At 42.1% G+C, this 7,500-nt stretch overlaps 1 protein-coding gene across 1 annotated transcript in view; it reads right to left on the bottom strand.

Annotated features, from left to right (window-relative positions):
- Nucleotides 1–3,624: 3,624 nt before the first annotated feature.
- Nucleotides 3,625–7,500, bottom strand: part of LOC119575245 (MOB kinase activator-like 2) — a 17,871-nt gene continuing 13,995 nt past the window's right edge. Inside the window, exon 4 of the mRNA XM_037922750.1 lies at nt 3,625–7,500. This exon is cut by the window's right edge and continues 602 nt beyond it. The gene's annotated coding sequence lies outside the window, so the exon portion shown is untranslated.

The following is a 7,500-nucleotide window of genomic DNA, read 5'->3' as shown; positions in this document are numbered from 1 at the left end:
ATATCTTTTACAAATTGTCCACACTTTTCTTTAAGGCGGTGTGTATACTTGCTGTTAAGAAAGTATTGACATAATTTTCAAATGTCGGCCATGCGACGTTCCTTTTCCCTAAACCACGCGTCCACCTCACCTGACAAAGTTCCCTGTATCCAAAATAGCCATTGGTGGAGAATTTTGATCATACTTAAATATTGGAACAGATCATCATATACTTTGAAAATAATGGTCATGATAACCAATAAGGGAATTGTAAATATTACACTTTATAACGATGTAACGAAGTGCAATAAACAGGCATCCGTTTCGTTTTACATGGTATATGGGTGACTCTTCAAGTACTTTTCAGATTCACTATCTCAGCATTACGTCATCGTTACTTAGCATTTTTTTGGTTGTTTCACAATTACTCAACCAAATTTCCATGCAAACCGTAATGAAAGACAAAGAAAGTAAGAAATAAAAAAGAGGAGTGAGAGATAGAGATAGAGATAATGATAGATAGATAGATAGAGAGAGAGAGGTAGGGAGGGCGAGAGGGAAAGGGAGGGAGGGAGGAAGGGAGAGGGAGGGAGGAGAGAGAGAGAGAGGGAGAGAGAGAGAGAGAGAGAGAGAGAGAGAGAGAGAGAGAGAGAGAGAGAGAGAGAGAGTGAGAGAGGGCAAGGGAGAGTGAGAGTGAGAGTGAGAGAGAGAAAGAGAGGGGGGGGAAGGAAAAAAGAAGATATAGAGGAAGGAGAGGGAGAGGGAGAGGGGGGGAGAGAAAGAGAAATGGTTAATGGTTAATGGTTAAAAGCAAGAGAAATGTGCTAGACATCTAAGGTCATGTAGCACTATAGTTAATGTTAGGGAAGGGTGGTTGAGTTAGTGTTTAGTTGTCTAATCTGGGCAAAGGAATTGGTGAGTGAAAGGGTGGGATTCTGTAAGGATGTCTGATAGGTTGGGAGGTCGGTGAAGGGAGGATAGGTGGGGGAAAGCAGAGGTACGGGTTGTTTCAAAACGTGGGCATGACAATAGGATGTGTGGGATTGAAAGGGGAACATTACATAAGGAATATAAGGGTGGATCAGATTGTGACATCAGATAGGAGTGTGTTAGACGGGTGTGGCCAATGCGTAATCGGTCTCCCAACGTCTGTTCCGATGAAATGGAGCTGACCAGGAGGAGATTGATAGTTTTACAGAATGTAATTTATTAGTGCGGAGGCTTGACCAAAAAGATTGCCATCGATTATACAAGAAGGTCTTAAAGTGTGGGTAATAATCCGTGGCTGGGATACGTGAGAAGCGTGGTTGGTATGATGTGGACATAGAGGCGTGGCGTGCTAGTGTATCTGCCTGTTCATTGTCGGGGATTCCAACATGGCTGGGCACCCAGCAAAATTTGATTGTTTTATGGCGTGTGGACAGGTAGAACAACCAGTTCTGGATCTTACAAACAAAGGGGTTGGTGGTGTGTATTGACTTTATGGGAGTTAATGAGTTACGGGAGTCAGTAAAAATTGTAAAAGAGGAAGAGGAGAGTGAGTATGTGTGTTTTAGAGCAAAAAGGAGTGCATACAGTTCTGTAGTAAGGACACTGGATTCAGGAGGAAGGGAGTATTTGAAAGTACGGGTTGGGAAGATTACTGCAAAACCAGCACCGGAGGTGGATTTGGAGCCATCAGTATATACGTGAATACTAGAGGAGTGAGTGGAGACATGGTAATAAGGGTGTAAGGTATTAATAAGGGAGGATGGGGTGGTTGATGTTGGAGGTTGTGGGGGTAGAGGTGTTGAAGTTGAGCGTGCTGGGAGAGTGGAAATGTTCCTTAAGGGTTGATTGTTGGCTACTGTACTAGTAGGCATTGATGAGGGGGTAGTTGTTGCAGTGTTCGGAGCCGTGGTCAAAGGAGAGCCTGGGGTCAGGGAATCGGGTGGGTTTACATCGTTGGGGCTATTTGATAAAGGGGCAAGCCTCATTGCCCCTAATAGTGGGGATAAGTTTTCATTACTGGCCATGGTAAGCCTGGATTATGTTGGGGATAAAAACGGTCCACCCCTCAGGGTCCCCTTGAGGGGTAAGGGCTAGATAACTAAATCAGGGGAATACCGTGCCCATGGCTCCCTCAGGCCGTTCAGGACTGGCACAAAGTCAGCCTTTCATCCTTTCAACACGGCTCTCACACCTTAGGAGGTGGATAGCAGAAGGGTTTGGTGAAGGGACAGAAACGAAAAGTGGGAAGGAAAATAAAGACATGCAAAATTAGTTAAGTCGAGGGCTGAGTCCCAAGGTTGGGGAGTTCTTCATCATTGGGTCCCAGTCTCCGCCTCCTAAGCCCCCCCACGACAACAACGGGCAAGGGATTGGGGGGGAGAGAAAGAGAAAAGAGAAAAAGAAAGAAAAAGAAAGAGAAAGAGAGAGCGAGAGAGAGAGGGGGGGGGTGAGTGAGTGTGAAGGTAAGGGTAAGATTGAATGAGAATGAGAGAGGGTGAGGTTAGGAGTGAGTGAGAGAAGGAGAGAGAGAGAGGAGAGGGAGAAAAGAAGAGATATAGGGGAGGGAGAGGGGAGAGAGAGATATAGATAAATAGAGAGAGAGGAGAGAGAGGAAGAGGGAGAGAAAGAAAATAGGAAAGGAAGGTGAAAGAATGAATGAAGAAAGGAGGAGAGGAGGGAGGCAGGAAAGGAGAGAGAGAGAGAGAGAGAGAGAGAGAGAGAGAGAGAGAGAGAGAGAGAGAGAGAGAGAGAGAGTAGAAAAGGAAGATGAAAGAATGAATGAAAGCAGGGTGGGAAGGAGCGTGTGTGTGGGTCCCAGTCTCCGCCTCCTAAGCCCCCCCACGACAACAACGGGCAAGGGATTGGGGGGGAGAGAAAGGGAAAGAGAAAAAGAAAGAAAAAGAAGGAGAAAGAGAGAGCGAGAGAGAGAGGGGGGGGAGTGAGTGAGTGTGAAGGTAAGGGTAAGATTGAGTGAGAATGAGAGAGGGTGAGGTTAAGAGTGAGTGAGAGAACGAGAGAGAGAGAGGAGAGGAGGGAGAAAAGAAGAGATATAGGGGAGGGAGAGGGGAGAGAGTGATATAGATAAATAGAGAGAGAGAGAGAGAGAGAGAGAGAGAGAGAGAGAGAGAGAGAGAGAGAGAGAGAGAGAGAGAGAGAGAGAGAGAGAGAGAGAGAGAGAGAGAGAGAGGAGGAAGAGAGAGAAGAATGAAGAGGGGGGAGGAGGGGAGAGAGGGAGGAGAGGGAGAGGGAGAGGGAGAGGGAGAGGGAGAGGGAGAGGGAGAGGGAGAGAGGAGAGGGAGAGGGAGGAGAGAGAGAGAGGGAGAGGGAGAGGGAGAGGGAGAGGGAGAGGGAGAGGGAGAGAAAGCAAGAAAGAGAGGAGAGGGGAGAGAGATGGTGGAAGGAGAGAGACTTAGACTAATACAGAGACAGATACAGATATAATTCAAATAACTTTCTTTTTATTTTTTATCTTTTTATTTATTTTTTTGTTTTTGTTTTAGATGTTTTCTGGTCCCCATTTCTCAAACTACAAATGTTAAATAGTAGGCAGTATATTTAATTTCAAGTTACTTGGAAAGTGTCACTAGAGGGGGATTTAGCTCTTGGTATAAAACACTCAGTTATTTTTCAAACCTTGGTTAATAATACAAAGCACCAGTGCAAATTATTTTTATTATTATTTTTGCAATAATAATTATTCCTTAAAACATTTCCTGTCTCACTAAGCTGATCAAAGGATCAAGAGTATCACAAGGATTAACACACACGTACAAGTGCCCTTCTCTATCTGTGCGTTCCTCCCCTTCCTGCTCTCATACTTCAGTTCCTTTCCCTGTTATATATCCCACCCTCTTTTATCTATGTTTCCTTCCTGTGTGTCCCTCCACCCATCGACTCCCTCCCTAACCCAAGGAACCTTGCAGCTATTTAGATATTATTATCTCATTTACTCATTACTTCTTATTTTTTCTTGTCTTCATACATTTTTTTTATCTAATAAACTGATAAAATTTCTATGCTTTAGTTTAGAATATTTCACAAATTAATGCCCTTAATAGGGGGATGAAATTTACAATGCATAAATATAAAGATATACACAAAAGAACCCTATCAATTCATGAAAAACACACAATCATGGGAAAAGAGCTAGACGGACTGACTTGAGAGCCAAGACAGTTACCACAGATAGGGGAATGGAAGGTACTGCCTTCAGATGAGGAACACACAGTAAAATAAAGATAGGCACACTCACGAGGGCGGCATGACAAGCCAAGATCTGCTGCTGGGGTGGGAGTCAGCCTGGGCTGCCCTAACTCTCAATACTACACAACCATTGCTACCACAGCTACAGAATACATAACGTCATATCCCAGACCGTCATCCCACACCACCACCCACTTCTAGAACTCTGCACACATTCCATACATATCACGAGGAAGTCAGAAAACAAGTAAAATGCTTGTCATCTGCCAATTTTTCAGCAATAATGACAATGCTACTGATTCACTCAATTCAAAAAGCCACGCAGCTTTTCTCCATTAAATCAAGTAGCTATGACAGAGGCTAGGAAGGCATGAAGATAGTGTTGCAATCATTTTGTCAACACCAAATCAAAAGAATCCTTTTACAGTTCTAACCAAGGGGAGTGTAATGAACTAGATTAAACACAATACAGGTTATCATAGGAACACAAGTTTCTAGAAAAGGCATAAACATCTGGGCTACAGGTAGTTTATCACTATCTTGAAGGAGGGCATAATACAGCAGCTAACTTTACTTCCTATAACTGCTTACTAAAATTTGGTACCCAAATTTCATTGATAACCTAATATTTGGGAAGGTCAATCCTGAGTGGCAAAGCTTAGCAAAGTGAAGCATTAGATGGCGAGCGCAGGTGTGCCACCATGGGCCTGGCCTAACACTGGTACTCAAAAAGGCCACCAAGCAGGTATGTTACTCTGTGTCTGGCTCATCATGGCACCCTTACATAATCACCATAAAGATGTATCACCATGAGCCTGACTTACAGAGGTACTCTACAAGGCCATCAAGTAGTTGTGCCTCTGTGGGCCTTCCCGTACACTGGTACTCTACAAGTCCACCAAGTAGATGTCCCTGGTATTTTATGCAGCCATCAATTATTATAGTCACAGTCCCAAAAATGCCTCACCTATCATGATCAGCAACATCAGGCTTTCAATAAGCATACATTGCTCTGGGAAGCTGTAAAAGACAGATTCATAATGTATGATATGGTAGCTGTCTTTGTATAGCAAGATGCAAATGAGCTTTAGGAAGCCCTGGGCACCTTCTACCATGGTACTGGTTGAGGCAGGTTGCTCCAAGGCAGTTAACTGGAGCATGTGGTGGGTTCCTCATATGCTGAGGTATGAATAGCTGGGTAGGTTCTTCACAGGTGGAGGCAGTGACCACTGGGTTGGTTGCTTCCAAGTAGACATACATGCAGAGGGTGGATTTCTCATTATGAGAAGTGGATCCTATGCGGATACCTCCTTTGCAGAAGTACTGACTGCTAGGTGGGCTCCTCTCTCATAGAGGTATTATCCCATGCCGGATTCCTGCCTTGTGGATTACAGACCTCTGGGTTGACTCTTCTTATACCACTAGGATCACCACATAACAACTTTTCATTATATACATCTCAATCAAACATATTTAGGAATATACCTGTCATCACTGATAATATTTCACTAGGCAAACAACATCAGCATATACAGTATTCTAGACTCTGCATATCACTCTATAAATCCTTGCCTGCAAGATCTAGCTTGATTAGAAGTAATCTGAAGCTAACAAACAAGGTAAAAATAAATAATCATAAAGTACATAACTCACTTGGACAAATAAATTCCCTGCAACAGCCTGGTGTAGTAACAGTTTTGATGAGGTTATAAACATAATACCGATGTAAAAATAAGGGCTGGGGATTGTACAGGATTATGTAGATACTGTCAGGGTATGAAAAAGTTGAAACAGACTCTGTACTGTTGAGCTGTAAAGACTGGGTAATGTACCACAAGGGTTGTCTGGGTAAAAGATAAGGGTGCAACAGTCAGATATTATTTGGGTGTAACAATGCTGTGTCTCTAGGATACCTCCTTGCTCCTTACATTTGTCCATTATTGTCACATTCAAAATAATGCATATCTGATTCCTATAATTTTGAAATGGTACATCATTTCATTACATTATATCTTATACAGAAAAATTATATAAACTAGATAGATGAACAAAACTTCATTACATTATACAGTTAGTACTGTACTATGATATCAAACATATGTCAGTTATAAAGGGCAGGAATCTCTCCTCTGCAACACCTCATTGGTAAAATGAATACCCAGGCAGTCATGTTCATGTCCCTACCATATCAGTAGGGGCATACCTCTTCTGTGTATCCATTAATGGTAGTTCATGGGATATCATAAGGACACCAGGGGAGCTTAACTGTGAGCATTGCTGGCCTGGGAATTCCAATGTGGTGTTGCAAACATTATCTTCAATCTATTATCTTTGCCTATCTATTTGGGGGAAGATATTGAAGTGTTATTTAGAATATGTATCATCTACAACTGCTGAAGCTAACCAGTATGTCTTATACTTCACATGGTTGAGGTAATTCTTAGCAAGTTGCTTTGTGAACCAACCAAATTTGCTTTATTATTCCCTCTTATGCTTCATAATTAAGTACATGTTCAATACAGAAAGGTACAGCAAACCTTTCAAAATACCAAGACATTTTTTCATAACAGATGGGAATACTGAATGTGCATATTAATCAAAGAATGTTAATGCGTACTGGTAACTAATAAACATAAATGCTTATGTGCTCTCAAAATGAAGAAAGTAAAAATTAACAATAAAAGGGAGAAAAAAGAAAAAGAACTAAAAACATTCTTGGGAAAGTTTGTACTGCATATGGAAACCTACCAGGAGACACATCACATATCGACTAGTGAGGACTTTTGAAGCCTACTTACATTATAACAGAAACTTGGTCGGAAAATTATGAACATCACAAAAACTAATTCTGAGAACTGATTTTCCAACCAAGCACCTAGACATGAACCAAACACCAATGTGTTTATCAGGCAAACCAAACTTTAACTCAATAAAAATACCTTTTTTTTTTGTCAAATACAGCTAAAATCACAAGAATAAAGTTTTCTTGATAAACATTTTGCATCTACTTAAAAGCTTGCTTTAAGACCATGTATTCACCTCTTGTTAAGTTGCTCTCCTTGAGTGTAGGTGAAAACAAAGCACTTTATGGTGAATGTGTGCTCATGTGATAACGCAGGATAAATATAAATAGTATTTGTATAGCAATAGTTATCTTCTAGGGACTTTACAACACATATGTACACAACATATCCCTAGGAACCCCTGCCTAGCATCTCCACTGCATGACCATACCCATACACGGCTAAGGCTAAGGTTGCTGCAACCGTGCATGCTGCTACCTGCAAAGGCAGATCTGCAATGAAGGCTAGACCAGGGCACCCGCAT

This window comes from Penaeus monodon, chromosome 7 (assembly GCF_015228065.2).
Source record: "Penaeus monodon isolate SGIC_2016 chromosome 7, NSTDA_Pmon_1, whole genome shotgun sequence".
NCBI classification, from domain to species: domain Eukaryota; kingdom Metazoa; phylum Arthropoda; class Malacostraca; order Decapoda; family Penaeidae; genus Penaeus; species Penaeus monodon.
Note: the sequence above shows the minus strand (reverse complement) of the source record. Positions and strands in the feature narration are given on the sequence as shown.